At 36.6% G+C, this 15,137-nt stretch overlaps 1 pseudogene; it reads right to left on the reverse strand.

Moving 5' to 3' along the window:
* Nucleotides 1-273: 273 nt before the first annotated feature.
* The window catches only part of LOC109490385, a 63,232-nt pseudogene continuing 48,368 nt past the window's right edge, over nt 274-15,137 (reverse strand).

Genomic DNA, 15,137 nt, shown 5'->3' on the forward strand with positions numbered 1-15,137 from the left:
TCTACCTGTTTAAATGTTAAACTTATCCAATATCACCCCCACCTAAAATAATGTTTGACCAAATATCTGGGCATCCTATGGCCCAGTAAAGTTGACAAAAAATATTAACCATCGGAAGTCTACTCCTTGCTTGGCACACATATGCATGCGCTTAGACCGTATTGTCATTAGACAAATGAAGACAGTAACAAAGTCATGTTTAATTTTATACACGCATTTCGTTTTGGGCAGAAGCTCAGATCACATAGTTACTTCATGACCCAAGAGTCGGTGTTAAGTCTTTACTAAGGCCCCATATCAGGCCAAGAGCTGTTTCTCAAAAGGAGAGTAGTTTTCTGCAGAGGATAGTAGGTTTTTACTCCAAAATCATGAGGGATTGCAATGTTGTTCACCAACAGGGACTTGCCAAAGGCTCCAAAAAGCATCCCTATCTACCATTGACCCTTCAAGCACCAGGGGATCTTCTGGAACATGTGGCCTAAATTGCAGAGAAGCTTGCATAGCAACCTGGACCTGTTGCAGGGCCTTTTCTTGTCCTGGGCCTCCCTCAAAACAGCTTTCTGGATTGCTCAGTAAATGGGTTGGAATAACACACCCAAACAAGGAATATGTTGCTTCCAAAATCCAAAGAGGCTCCCTAAGCTTTGTGCCTCTTTTTTTATGAGAGGGCCACATGCAACAACTTATCCTTCACCATTGAAGGGATATCTAAACATGCCCCACACTGCTGAAGCCCTAGAAAGGCAGAAGACCCCTGAACTTTAAACATATCTATTTCCCACCCTCTGACATGCAAATGTCTAGAGTAGTTGCTACTTCTTCTTTTCTAAATGCAATAAGCAGAATGTCATCAATGTAATGGACCAGTGAAATATCCTGTGGAAAGAAAAGCCTAGCAAGATCCCTGTGAACTAAACTATGACATAGAGAGTTGATATACTTCTAGGTTGGGATCATGAAGGTGTTTTGCTGACCCTGCCAGATGAAAGCAACCTGTTTCTGTTGGCCTTTATTAACAGAGCTGGAGGAAGAAAAAAAAAACACAACTGCCAGATCAATAGCTGCATACCAGGTACCAGAGGGTAGGTTCATTTCTTCCAACAATGAAACCACTTCTGGTATAGCACCTGCAATCAGATTCTCCACCTGATTAAGCTTACAATAATCCACTGTCATTCTCCAAGATCCATCTGTCCTCTGCACAGGCTAAATAGGGAAGTTGAATGGGGATGTTGGAGTTGCCATCCCTGCATCCTTCAAATCCTTAATGGCAGCACTAATCTCTGCAATCCCCCCAGGAATCCAGTATTTTGTTTACTCTTTTCCTAGATAGAGGCAGTTCTTGTGGATTCCACTTGGCCTTTCTCACCATAATAGACCTTACTCCACTCATCAGAGAACCAACATGGAGATTCTGCCAGCTGGTGAGTTAGTTTATTCCAACTGTGCATTCCAAAACTGAGAAAAATGATTACTGAATGGGTTGAGGAACACCCTGGACCCACAGTGCAATGGGACTGATCTAAAACTCTATTGATCATTTGACCTCCATAAGCCCTTATTCCGAGTGGAGAACCACAGGGATGTTTTGGGTCTCCTGGAATCAGTGTCCAGTATTCCCCAAAAGTTCTGATGATTTCCATTTTCCCAATGTACCCTGGTAATAGGCCGTAGGGGAAGGCTGGGAGAAAGATTCACAGTATACGTTTTTGGTAGCGCCCCTCTTCAAAGGCACTGCCCTCTTCAACTTCCCCTTCATTCAAGGGATTTTGGGTTTGTAAACTGGCTCAAATTTGAAAATTAATTGAAGAACCATGACTCTGTCTTTATGATTTGTGTTGAACTTCTGTTCATTTGACCTAGAACTGTTCTGCTTTTACAGATCAAATAAGAATTTAGTAGGCTTCCTATTTTACTCCTAGGAACACCATGATGAACCAGCCAAAGCCATTAGTCTACACAAGTCCGACTATTCTGATTGCTGCTTTAACTCTGCTCTCTATGACAGTATCCAAGCCCACCTTGAATTTGGTGGTTGAAGGCTGCCACTTGGCCCCTCCTATCCAGGATCCAATTACTCTAGTTGCATTTCGGTTTCCCAATTTGGTGACCACAGTTTCCTCTGTGAGGTCTGTTACAGAGAAGAAAATTCATAGAGCTCTTTAAGGATATTGGGGTTCCCCTCACAAATTTGTTGCTCATAGTGGTGGTAAAAGCCTTGTCTTCTGGACCCTCCAGTGTGAGCAAATAGGTCTTACAACCTATTTGTCTTATGACAAATCCACTCTACCATTCCAGTCTCCCTAAGCCTTTGAATCCCTTTCTCTCCATTACACCAACACAGATTGGGAATGTCCCACTCACTTATTGAGGACTATATTTTGGTCTGTGTTTTAGTCAATCAACCAAAGAAACTGCAGTAGTCCTTTATAACTCTCTGAGCTGTTCCATTAAACACAGAATCCTTGCTTAGTGAGCTCATATCAGTAAATGTGGCCTGATCCAACTTTATGTTTCTTCCACCATTATCCCACACCTTTAGCATTCATTCCCACACAGGTTCCCTGGATTTCTGTCTGTGTACATTAGAACACTCAAGTAGTTCTTTTGGGGTGTCGCATATCTGTAGATCACTCTTTGCACTTCACCTTTAGGGGTTTGCTGGGCTTGAGTCTAGTTATAGGCAAAGAAGCAAAGAGGGGATAACAGGATGGGTCCTTAAAAGAATAAGTATTGTCTTGCATGGCAGCTGTCTCAGAAGAGGCCAATATAGTTTGCTTGTTTGTTTGTTTGTTCGCTTGTTCGTTTGTTTGTTTCAAACAATGTAGGACTTATTCCTTCAGATGTGAGTGGAGAGATTCCTTTCACTGGGAATGGAGAAACCACTTCCATTGGCAAAGAAGACTGATCAGAATTTAGGGGCTCAGTGTCCCCAGCCTCACCAGGATATTCCTTCATGTTTCCATTCCAACTCTCAGGACCCTATCCCATCATATTTAGTGCCTTCACTAAGCAATATACACCTTACAAAGCCTAGGAGTTCAAATTGTGCTATAACTCAGCCACTCACAGAATGGGATGTCTTCATTTGACTTTTAGCAATCTCAGCCTTAGGCTACTGGAAATAAAAGGTCTCCTTTAAGGCACTCATAGAAATTTTAGGTCATTTATGCAGTGCTTGAGCTGGAAAGTCAAATTTCTCAGTTCATCATTTTTTTCTCCAACTTTGTCCAGCAACATTAGGAGGAACCAGCCATTCTCATTGTATTTGTTAGCTTGAGAAAAATGTTCAAAAGTATCATATACACAGGCATCCAGATCCTTCCTTTTTATAAGTGGTTGATTAGGAGTATCCAATGGAAACACCTTGTGTGTCCCTACTGCCAAATTACATCATGGACTATCAGTACTCTCTTTGTTACTGGAAATTGAGTCATTAGCACCTTTAAATCTGATTATATTAGAAAGCCAGTTCCAAAAACACCAGAAGCCATTCATAAAACTCACCTTAAAATTCTGTTCCTCTAAAGCCACTCTCAGTACCAAAATCTGTATTATTCAATGTTCTCCAGAGAAACTGTACATATACATACATATACATATATGTACATATACATGCATATACAGATATATATGCATATATCCATCCAGAGATCCAGAAGACCCAGGAGAACCATTGGATAATTTCAGTCCAGGTCTGAAGACCTGAGAACCAAGAAAACTTATAGTGCAGTTCCATCCCAAAGGCTGGTAGATTCAACACTCAGTTGAGTGTCAGAGGCTCCACGCTGAGAGTCAAAGTTTCAGTTTGTCAATATATCTGAAGGCAGGATAAAAATCTATGTCACAGCTCAGTGGCAGTCAGGCCAGAGGACTTTCCTTAGTCAGGGGAGGATCAGCCTTTTGATCTATTCATGTCTCCAACTGATTGAATAAGGCTCATCCATGTTAGAGAGAGCAATCTGATTTAGACCATTGATTCAAATGTTAGATCCAAAAACACTCTCATAGAAACAGCCAAAGTAATAGTTGACCAAATACCTGGGCACCCTGTTTCTAAGTCAAGTTGACACATAAAATTAATCATCAGTTATTTCGAGAGGGAATATTCCATGCAGGGTTTTTTTTAACCACAAATAAAATGAAGAAAATGTGGAGAAATGAGAACTCTTTAAAAAAAGTTGATTATATTTATATGTGGTAAGCCTACAACAATATTAATGAACTGTAATGAGTTACTACTATACCACTAGGATATACTGCTATTGGAGAAAACTTGGCAAAAAAACAAATAATATCTTCTGAAAGTAGAACACGTTTTTGGTAAAAGAAAAACCTGTGTACTTTTCTAAATATAAACAGAATTGGTGGTACTCCTAGAAGAACTAAATAGTTTTCCATGTGGAGACAAAATGCACATTAGCATTAATGAGAATCTTGGGATTTTAAATACTAATTCTTTTGTGGAAATTTCCTATAACATATTCAACCAAATGGTTTCCAAGATGTTCAAAGGTGTTGCTGGAAGGTGGCTTAATAAATTTTGGATGTCCTGGATTAAATATAGCCAAGAAAAAAGAGAGAAAGAAAGAAAGGAAAGAAAGAAAAAAAAAGAAAGAAAGAAGAAAGAAAGAAAGAAAGAAAGAAAGAAAGAAAGAAAGAAAGAAAAGAAAAGAAAAAAGAAAAGAAAAGAAAAGAAAGAAAAAGTTCTCTTTAAGCAAGACTCTAAGAACCTTTAGTATTTACATTAACTTTGTGAATCTTTAGAAGGGAGATATAATACGTACCTTTTCCCACCTATGTTGGACCACAACATTGTGCCCTGCAGCATTCTGCGGATTAGTGTTCCATGAAACATTCTTTGGGAAATTCTTCTCTTGAGTATTTTAAGTTTGAAATGTTTCTAATGTTCTTTTCAATTTAAAAGAATAAAAATATCTCTTTATATTACAAAACTGTTATAATAATATCTTATATAAGTACAGCACTAATTAGTTTCAAAGTACTTTCACCACAATTATAGCATTTTAGCTTTACAAGATTTTTGTAAGGCAGGTATAATGATCTTCACCACATGAACAAGAATTTAGGACAGAGATAATTTAAGAGACTTGCTCAAGGCCACATAGCTGGTTAGTAATAGAACTTGGGTTAGAATTCCTCTTTTAAGATATTCAGGCTAAAGCTTTTCTGCCTTAATTATAACTTTTCTACAGCATTTATTCATTAATGTCTATTCATACTTCACTTGTTTATAAATAGATTAGTCATTTCTGAAGTCTAGTTAGGAAAATTACTGTTAGCCATCTAAGACTGGGTTTTAATACTAGTTCTTCCACAGGCTATGTGACCCTGGTCAAGTTTCTTGAGGACTTTGGGCCTCAGTTTCCTTATAAGTAAATGGGAATTAGAAATAATTCCTTAATACCTTTTCCCAAATCTTTGGGGCCGTATGTATTTCTCAATTTAAACTGTGTGATAGTGAAGTAATTCACTCATATTCCATATACTATATGACAACCACAGCGGTACTCATAATAAAAGACAATTTTTTAGCTCAACATATAAACATTCACACTGGGTAGGTTTAGTTAAATACTATTAACCTCAAATCAGTTCAGCCGAGAAGTACAACATGAAATAAATTTTGTCATAAAGTAAATGAAAAGAGCTTTCAGTTTTCAAAGGTTGTGCAAGTCAGTTTGGATTGCTATAACAAGAACCCTAGATTGGTTGGATTATAAACAATAGAAACTTATTTCTCACCGTCCTGGTGGCCAGAAGTCCAAGCTCAGGGTACCACCATGGCAGGGTTCTGGTGAGAGTGCTCTGCTGAACTGCAGAGGGCTGACTTATATACTCACATGATGGAGAACAGAGAGGAGAAGCAAATACTCTGATTCTTGTAAGGACACCCATCCCACACATGAGGCCTCTACTGTCACGACCTCATCTAATCCTAGTCACTTCCCAAAGGTCTCATCTCCTAATACCATCACATTGACCATGGGGTAGGGGGTGGGGGGTGTGAGCATTTCAACATATAAATTTTGAAAGGACACAAACATTCAGCCCACAACACATGTTCTTGGATACAGAAACTGTGATAACAGATAAGAAGTTTTTGTACCTCAAAATCTCAGGATTTTTGTGAAAATACAAAGAGATACAGATGTTAGAACACAGAGAACAGTGCCTGGCACACAATGAAAGCACAGTAAATGCCAGATATTGATGTTATTATTATGACTATTAAACAAATTACATTCTTCATATTCTTCACAATTATGTTCATTAAAAAACACCCCTCTAATGCATGAAATTTAAGAATGAGCAAAGATATAAGACACCATATTTTCTGAACTATTCTCGGACTATATATGTATATATTTCTCTCTCTCTCTCTCTCTCTGTGCGTGTGTGTGCGTGTGTGTGCGCGTGCGTGTGTGCACGTGCGTGTGTGCGTGTGTGCATGTGTGTGTGCATGTGTGTGTGCGTGTGTGTGCGTGTGTGTGTAGGTACAGGAATAGTTTTTTTTCTCTAAAATTGATAGGTATTCACTCTATTATCTACATTATTATTTTGTTTTTCTAATCAATAGGAAATAGTTCTGAGAATATTAAGAATAATAATTTCGTTACATTTATTGCAGTTTCTTTTCTATTTGCTGATTTTCTTTTCATTTGGGGTGGATTTTTATGTTACAAGAAAGTTTTATCCTTCTTTGGTAGTCAAACTCATGTGGACGTGCTTTCATGATATCTTCTATTGCTTTTGAATTCAGAAAATTCTTGTCAATCATGGATTTGATAAATATTTCATTTTTCTTAGAGTAGCTGATATACCTTGAGTTTCTTTAAGAGGTGGACACAATGTGTCACCTTTATAATTATATCCTAAATCTCCCTTCATTCAGAGATTTTCCTTCCCCAGGCATTGCCAAGAATTCCAGGGCCTACACAGTGTTGTATTGTGGGTCCTGGGGCTCAGATTCCTGCCTTACCGGGTCGGGAAACAGTGGTCTCAGACCTAACAGACCCCGAGCATCTAAATTCTCTTTCAGTGGTGTTTGTTACTCTACCTTCCCGGAAACTTTCAGATCTATGAGTCATTGTACCAAAAATATTTGATATTTTTATCCAGAGTTGCAGAGGGTTTTCTTTTTCACTACACAGCACTTAGAGTCTCTGCTAATCAAGTGTTGGGTCAGTACAAGGCTCTAAATCCCCAGAGCCCTGGTAGCTGTGAATGAGGCAGGAGTTAATGGAGAGCCCTAAGCCTTCACGACCTGACACTCATTCCACGTTACCCTGGCAGACTCTTCCTTCACTCTGGCTGTTTTCTCTGAAGGAGTCTATCACTTCTCCCACATTCTGGCTTTCCTTTTGCTCCCTAAAGTTTGTAACACATGTCTCAGCATATTTAATATAAATGTGAACATAGAGTTCAAATTCTTTCTAGTTGGTGTCTTGGGGCTCCTGCAAATTGAGAAATGTGGCCACCTAGAATACTGTATATAGTTTGTTTTAAAAAGTGGGTGGTTGGGAAAGCATGTGATGTAATGAGTATTGGGTATTATACAAGACTGATGAATCACTGACCTGTGCCTCTGAAACCAGTAATACGTTATATATGTTAATAAAAAATAAAAAGTGGATGTTTATTAAGATGTATCTCTGTTCAGGGTGTATAGAGTACATCTGATGGTGGGGGGTAAAGGAGAGGGGCGCTTGGAGTGAAGAATATATCCTTAACTTCATAAGCAGGATGGTCATATCTGCTTATCCCAGACATGCTGCTAACACACTGATTTTAGTTGGTTGGGTGGGTGCAAAAAGGAAAATTTGTTGCATGGTTCTGTGTTACTTAAACATAGTGGAGGAATCCTGTGTGAAGCCCCAGAAGTCATTCTGTATGTTGCATTTTCCAGGACTAGGCTCGGCACTTACACTGCCATTCATTTTAACTGAGTTTTATTGTAGCAGGGTTTTCAGTTGTGTTCAAGACACTCACTGAGTTCTTGACTTCAGTAGTAATATATTAAGTCTTAGATTTCAGATCTAGACTCATCAGAAAGCCTAACTTTGTTTACTAACAACTTATTTTGTTTTAATGGTAGAAAGATCTCACCTGCATTCCTCTTTCCTCAACCAATCAATGTAGACCAACCAACTTTACCTATCACAATGTCCAAGTTTTTGCAGCAATGCCCTGCCTTAGGAAGGATCTGGTTTCCAATCAGCAGAATGGTGGAGATTGTTCTCATGGTGTGACTTGCCTGTCACGGGATCCTTTAAAATTGTCTACACCTCCTATTACACTTAGCTTAAGCAAAAGCAAAGATGCTATATTGTGTCATCTGTCCAAGGGTGGACACCGGGCTCAAGCTGGGTCATTCATCGCACTCTGCTGCCCTCCGGGCAAGTATGGAGCGTTCAGCAATATGTGCCAGACCCAGGTAGAGCTAAAGAACACCGCCCTGGATTTTTGTGTGTGGAGCCAGACGGAGAGAGTTGTGTGAGCTTCTTACCCGTTATTAAAGATATTAGGGTGAACAGCTACAACACCTACAATTCACGTACGCAAGAGGAGCAGAGGAAGGAGAGAAGAGGAAAGTCAATTTACAACTCTCTGCAAGACAAAAACATCCCGGGAGGACTAACATGGTTTCTTTGAGTCATGAGTTCCAAGTGTTTTAGAATCCCTTCTATTCTGGAAGATTCTTTATATTCTGTAACACATCAAATTGTCAAACTGTTCCAACACACTAGTTTTGGTTTTTGTCTCAATTTAAAGTACTTTGAGTTTGTTTATGGCATTTGAAAATTTAAGAGTGAGCCTTGTCTAATATAGAAGGTCAAGGGCTTTGCCTGTAAAGCTATTACATTAGGACTACTTATAAAATAAAAAAGTAGAAAGGAAATGTTCAGCAACGCTAGCTAAGGAGGTCATTACAAAACTATAAAACTGAAATATGTTGCAGCCATTAAAACTGTGTTTGCAAAGATTGTGAAATAACCATTGTTTACATGAGAAACTGTTAAGTGAAAAAGCAGATATGAGATTGTTTAATCAATATTAATCACATTTGTTTGTAAATACATAGATGAATGTTTAGACAGAACTATGCAAACATCAAGAGCAGTTGCCTGTAGGTTATGTGGGTCCACACTCTTCTTACTAAATAAGCATATATTTTAACATGTAGAAAAATTTAAAAATAATGATATCAAAATTACATTCATTCATATGCAATATAAGGTAATCTTCAGTTCAGTCCCTAAGCATATTATTAGAAATTTTAATTTAATAGAGTCAGATTACTGAAGTATTTTATAGAAGACAGAGAATGAATGTGAGAAAGTGTTATTATTCAAAGTAGTCTTTATTCTCCGTGCACATCTACACAAATATACCACAGAGATGTCTCTCCCAAGAAATTAGATTCTTAAGTGACTTGTTCTTTAAACAAATATTAAGAAACTATGATCATTACTTGAATTGTGTTGTTTCCTTTTAATTAAGAAATAAAGCCCACAATGGATAAGATAATTCTTATGCTGAAAAGGTATGTGATTACAATTATATGCCCAAGCACTGTGTAATGAACTGGACCCTTTATCTTTCAATTGCCTTCTGAAAAAAAAAAAAGAGAGAAAGAAAATTATCTTGATTGCTAAATGCTTAGTTCAAATATTTTTGCTGATTTTTCCAATTAAGGCCTGCTCCCTAGAAAACCAATTGCAAAAGCTAATATTCTATTTCTGAAAGTAGAGGGATTAAAAAATAAATTGAATAAGGAAAAGATTAAAAAATCATGACTGCTAAAATGAGGACAATTTTACTAGTTAAAGACCTTCATTTTTGGTGCAGGCTAATGTTGCTATGCATATCAAAAACCCATGTATCTTCCTTTTTCATAAGAATGCAGAATATTTAAGTAATAATGTTTATCAGATTGAAAGGATATTAACATTCTAAAAATAATGTTAAACTTTTCAATAATAGACTATTTTCTCTCTTCCCATACTCACAGTCACCTTTGATTGTTCATAATCTATCTTCATCAACTTGAAGATCCTTTTACCATTTTTTATTTCCTTTACTGTCTATTCCACTTCACTTAATCTTTTACTTTATCCACAGCAAACTGTTTTCTAATTCACTTTTCTAATTTTTAACAGCAGTGCAAAAATTCTTTAAGCTGTTTTGTGCTGATTGCTTTGTTCTTTGCATGACTTTTCCTCTTGAACATCAGACTATCAAACTATAGCCTCTTTTCACTTGTGAAGCTACTTCCATTTTCTATAAAATTAAGATCAAATCAAGCCAAGCATCCTTATTCACCCTTATGGTCTCCAAATTTAATTCAACAGCTTTTGTTTAGTGCTTGCATATAAACCAGAAACGGTTAAAGATGCAGTAATCCATAGATACAATCTAATCCTTCAAGGAGCACACAATCACATTTCTTGTATGTAAATGGGGACTTTTCTCCATTCAATTCATTACTAATCATTCCTTGTTAATCCCATTTGTTCTGCAGAATTCCTTCATTTTTAGGTTCACACTTACCCTTGAAGGGTAAATTTCCTTTTTTTCTGATCTTACAATCTGACCTCAAACTCACAAGCCATTCAGTTGTTCAGTTCTAAGCTCATGTAAATGACCAATTGGAGAAATGCCTCATAGTAAATCTACTTTATTTTAAAAAAATAAAAAGAAGAAGATGAAGGAGGAGGAGGAGAGAAAAAGAAGAAACAAGAAAAGACAGGAAAACAGGCTGGTTACAAATCCAGAAGTTTCTTTTCTCTCTCTCTCCTTTTTTTTTTTTTTTTTAGAGAGAGAGTATGTGTGCATTAAGGGAGGAGGGGCAGAGGGAGAGGGAGAACCGTAAGCAGACTCCACACCTGGCTCGGAGCCCAACATGAAGCTTGATCTCCTGACCCTGAGATCATGACATGAGATAAAATCAAGAGTCAGAACTTAATCGACTGAGCCATCCAGGCACCCCCATGAGTTTCTTTATGTACACAAACAAACAATTTATTTAGGGCATGCAAGTCTGTTGCAAGCTTTTTGTATATTCAAGCCTTACACATGCCCCTCTGCTCTGTCTGATTTACAATTCCTCCCAGAACAAAAAGATACACATTTTAAAAATATTTTACTTATTTATTTGACAGAGAGAAAGAGACAGAGCACAAGCAGGGGGAGCGGCAGGCAGAGGGAGAGGGAGAAACAGGCTTCCCACTGAGCAGGGAGCCTGATGGGGGGCTTGATCTCGACAAACTAAGCCACCCAGGGCACCACCATAGATAAACTTTTTACAGCTATCCAGTGATCTCTTTTAAGGTTTTCTTAAAATTTCCTATCTCTGAAAAGTAAACCAACAGCTCTTCAAAACTATTTTTAATTTATAATTAATGGATAACTGTACGTGAAAACAATGTCATTCTATAAAAGTACTCTTAAGGTGCACCAACAAATTTTTCCCTCTTTTTGGTCTTTTCTTCCTCTTTAATGTACTAATCATTTAGCAAATATTATTAAGAGATTTTTATCCTTGGATCACTATGCTATGCCTTTGGGATGCCAACACCTTGCCAACACATGAAGTTCACCCACAAATATAACAGAAAATTTTGAAACACTGTGATGCACTATTGCACAATGATAGCGCATATGATGATATATGCTAAAACATGACATATTTCACAGGATTACCACCATCAACTTCCCTTCACATTCTACAATTGAATGACTATAAAAGAGCCAGGGTACATTTTTTGAAATTATAAATCAGATCATTTCACTCTCTGTCCACTCCCTCCTTTCACCAATCTGTCTTCCTCTTTCATGCCCTCAAAGGACTTTCTATTACTCTTAAGATAAAGCTCATTGTACCCTGCAGGGCCCCACATAATATTGCTCAGCTTATCACGTTAGAGTTATCTCAAACCTCTCTTTCTTGGTCACTAACACACTAGCCTCCATTTTGTTCCTTGAACAAAACCTTTCCTACCTCATAACCTTTGGCCTTGTTTTGTTGTTGTTGTTGTTGTTATTCTGTTTTGTTTTGTTTTTCCATAAAGCTGGCTCTTCCTGCTGTTGTTATTCAACTATTGTCTCCTCAGAGAAGCTGATTCTTGATCATTAAACAGCCCCCCACACTACCAGATACTCTCTATCACATAACTCTTTATTTCCTTAAAACTGGTACCATAGCATGTGATTATCTATTTAAGGGTTTATTGTGTGTTCCTCCACTCATCCCTAAGTAGTTCTGCCTATTTGTCTATGAGGATAAGGATCATTTCTATAGCAGGTAGTAAAAAAAAAAAAAAATCTGTGACTCCCAAATGACTATATAAGTGAATAAAATTTGAGAGAGGAGGTGAATTGAGTGTATTGTGTGTGTCCCAGGTTGGACGAGAGATCTGAAACAAGAGAAGGATAACCACAGAAGACAGTATGTGTTGAGTCTAGAAGGGCCAACAGAAATCAGTTCAAGAGAGTCCTCAGAAAGATCTTCTAGACCTTTACACCAAAGGCAAAGAAATAACATGAGACATTTTCAGGAACTAGAAAGAATCCATAGTTCAATTTAGCAAGAGTGTAAGTTGCAAACTGTAAGTGGTGGGTCCTAAGGTTTCTAAGATAACTCAAGCAAGATAATGAAAGCCATTGTTTGCTAGAGTGATAAATTTTAAATTGTGTTTTATTTTCAAGATTGGTCAAAGTAAAGGACTTTGTATGGGAAAGTTAATTTTATATAGATCACTCTGATGGCAAATTGAGGATGATTTCCTAGGTTTCTAACCTAAGCTACCAGATAGACAATAAATGCCATTCATTAAGAGGGGAAATAAAAAAGAGATGTTCTAATGTGAGTGAAAAGGGAAGAGTGCCATTTTAGGTACACGTCTCTTTTTTAAAAAATTTTCTTCTATTTTATTTATTTATTTATTTTAATTATGTTCAGTTAACCAACATCTAATACATCCTTAGTTTTTGATGTAGTACATGTTTCAAATTCGTATAGGAGTATAAATATAGGTTTCTAAAAGACAGAGCAGTATATAAGTCTTAAGCTCTAAGCAGGAAATAGAAGTTAGAGGATATGACAGTAGTAGAGTTATTCACAAATATTCCAGCTCTTTCTTATTGTCAGGCAGGCTGTGACAGTAAAATGTGATAAGCATCGATACATGTTATATCTGCAAAGATGTTTTAAGAGACAATATGTAACTCACCACTTCCTTTGAATGACTATAAAGAGTACTGACCCCAGCTCCTTTGTTTATTTAACTTTTATTGGGATAAGACATGGAGAAATGGGGAGCTAGCTTATTACTACAAAAAGCCTAGTCTCTTCTGATTACTTAAGAAATGATCCACTTAGGAACGGTAATTAAAGCCATGAGAGCAGATACGATTTCTGAAGAGTATGTAAGAAGAGAAGTATTTTAAGACCTGAGCTTTATGCAACAGCATCATTTGAAGAAAAGATCAATCAATGAATGTCTTCAAATGTCACTAAGTAGGAGCACTGTCTCTTTTCAGTAAAAGAGAGCAGTGTCATATAAAAGCAAAAGGAGAGGGGACTTCCAAGGGAGAGATAGAAAATGGAATTAAACACAAACTATTCAGATAAATTAAGAACTGAAAAGTGACCCTTGAGTTAGGAGTAGAACCAATGATAATCTTAATGAGAGATGTTTTATTGGGATTGCCCGAAGGTAGGTAGAATACAGTCAGTTTAGGACTAACCAGGAGGCAACAACTACCTTTAAAAAGCTTTGCTGTAAAGGGTAAGATGTTATATTTTCCATAAAAGGAACAATAATGTAAAGTAATAAAAAATAGTTTGAATTGATCATCAGAATTTCTTTTATTTCACCCTGTAAGTAAAGCAATAGATAGAAACATTGTATGTAAGGAGATCATATATTCAGGACCTCAAACAGTGGGAGAAAAATGTATATAATTACAACAAAGACCAGGATAAGAGACTTTAGAACAAAGATGAATTTTACATAAACTATTCTGCTATAACTTTATATAAATTCCATCACAAGTACAGCAAATATATTAGGAAAAAGACTTGCTTATTGAGTGGGACTAAATTGTCTATATATAACATGTATGCGCATGCATCTATATACATATTATAGCTACTTTGATATTGAGAAGAATAACAATGATTTGCTAAAATATATTTCATTCCATGAATCAAATTTTTCTTCATTTTTAGAATGCATGAGTATCTTAATTTATGTGGAAGAAAATGTATGCTCAAGGTTATTCAGTATTTCTCTTAAAGCTGGTTTTGTCCTACAACTTGAATTTGTCCAAAGGTAAGCCTGTGTGCATACTTTTCATAAATAAAATGAATTATCATCTAGTTAGATATAGTACTACAGTTTCCTTTAGACAACTAAAATTTTAAAATATTGAATGTTTTGAGTGAATATGCATATATATGATTTGTTACCCCAAATCCACTATTTTTTAGAGTAGAACTCCTAATAACATTTATCTATTGTAGGAATGAATATGTTCAAGGAAAAAAAAGCAAAGATTAAATAGCTTTGCCTCAATAATTGTTTGAGATGATAAATTTATAGATATAATTGGATGGATAATTTTCTGAGCCTCAAGAAATATTTTGTTGTCTTGATGTACGTTAGATAGCATCCTGAATATCAATGGTGTTTAGAAGCTGTTTAAGTTGCTGTTAAGCTTAAAATGTAAATTTATGCAGCAATTAGAGAATTATTTGTGTAGAAATGCAGCAAATTTGAGATAATATAAAACCGCTACAAGCTTTTAGACAGGGTGAGAACCTTACAGACTCATTATAAGCTGTCAGTTGAAGTGTTGTGTTGTTATGGACACTCTCTATTAATGCTGATGGGATGAGAAGCTATTTATTATCCTTGCCGAGTATATCAAGATCATCCTTTCTTAATCAGATTCCCTTCTGGTTATAATTAAAATTTGGTCTCTCCAAACTGTAAGCCACAATGTACTATCACATAAATTAGTTCATAAATTTAAGCTATAAAAGAAGGTATTTAATTGTTTTTTGTCACATCACACAGTTACCTAAATAACATTACATGCCCCAAAAT

Source organism: Ailuropoda melanoleuca, chromosome 8 (assembly GCF_002007445.2).
Source record: "Ailuropoda melanoleuca isolate Jingjing chromosome 8, ASM200744v2, whole genome shotgun sequence".
In the NCBI taxonomy this organism is placed as follows: domain Eukaryota; kingdom Metazoa; phylum Chordata; class Mammalia; order Carnivora; family Ursidae; genus Ailuropoda; species Ailuropoda melanoleuca.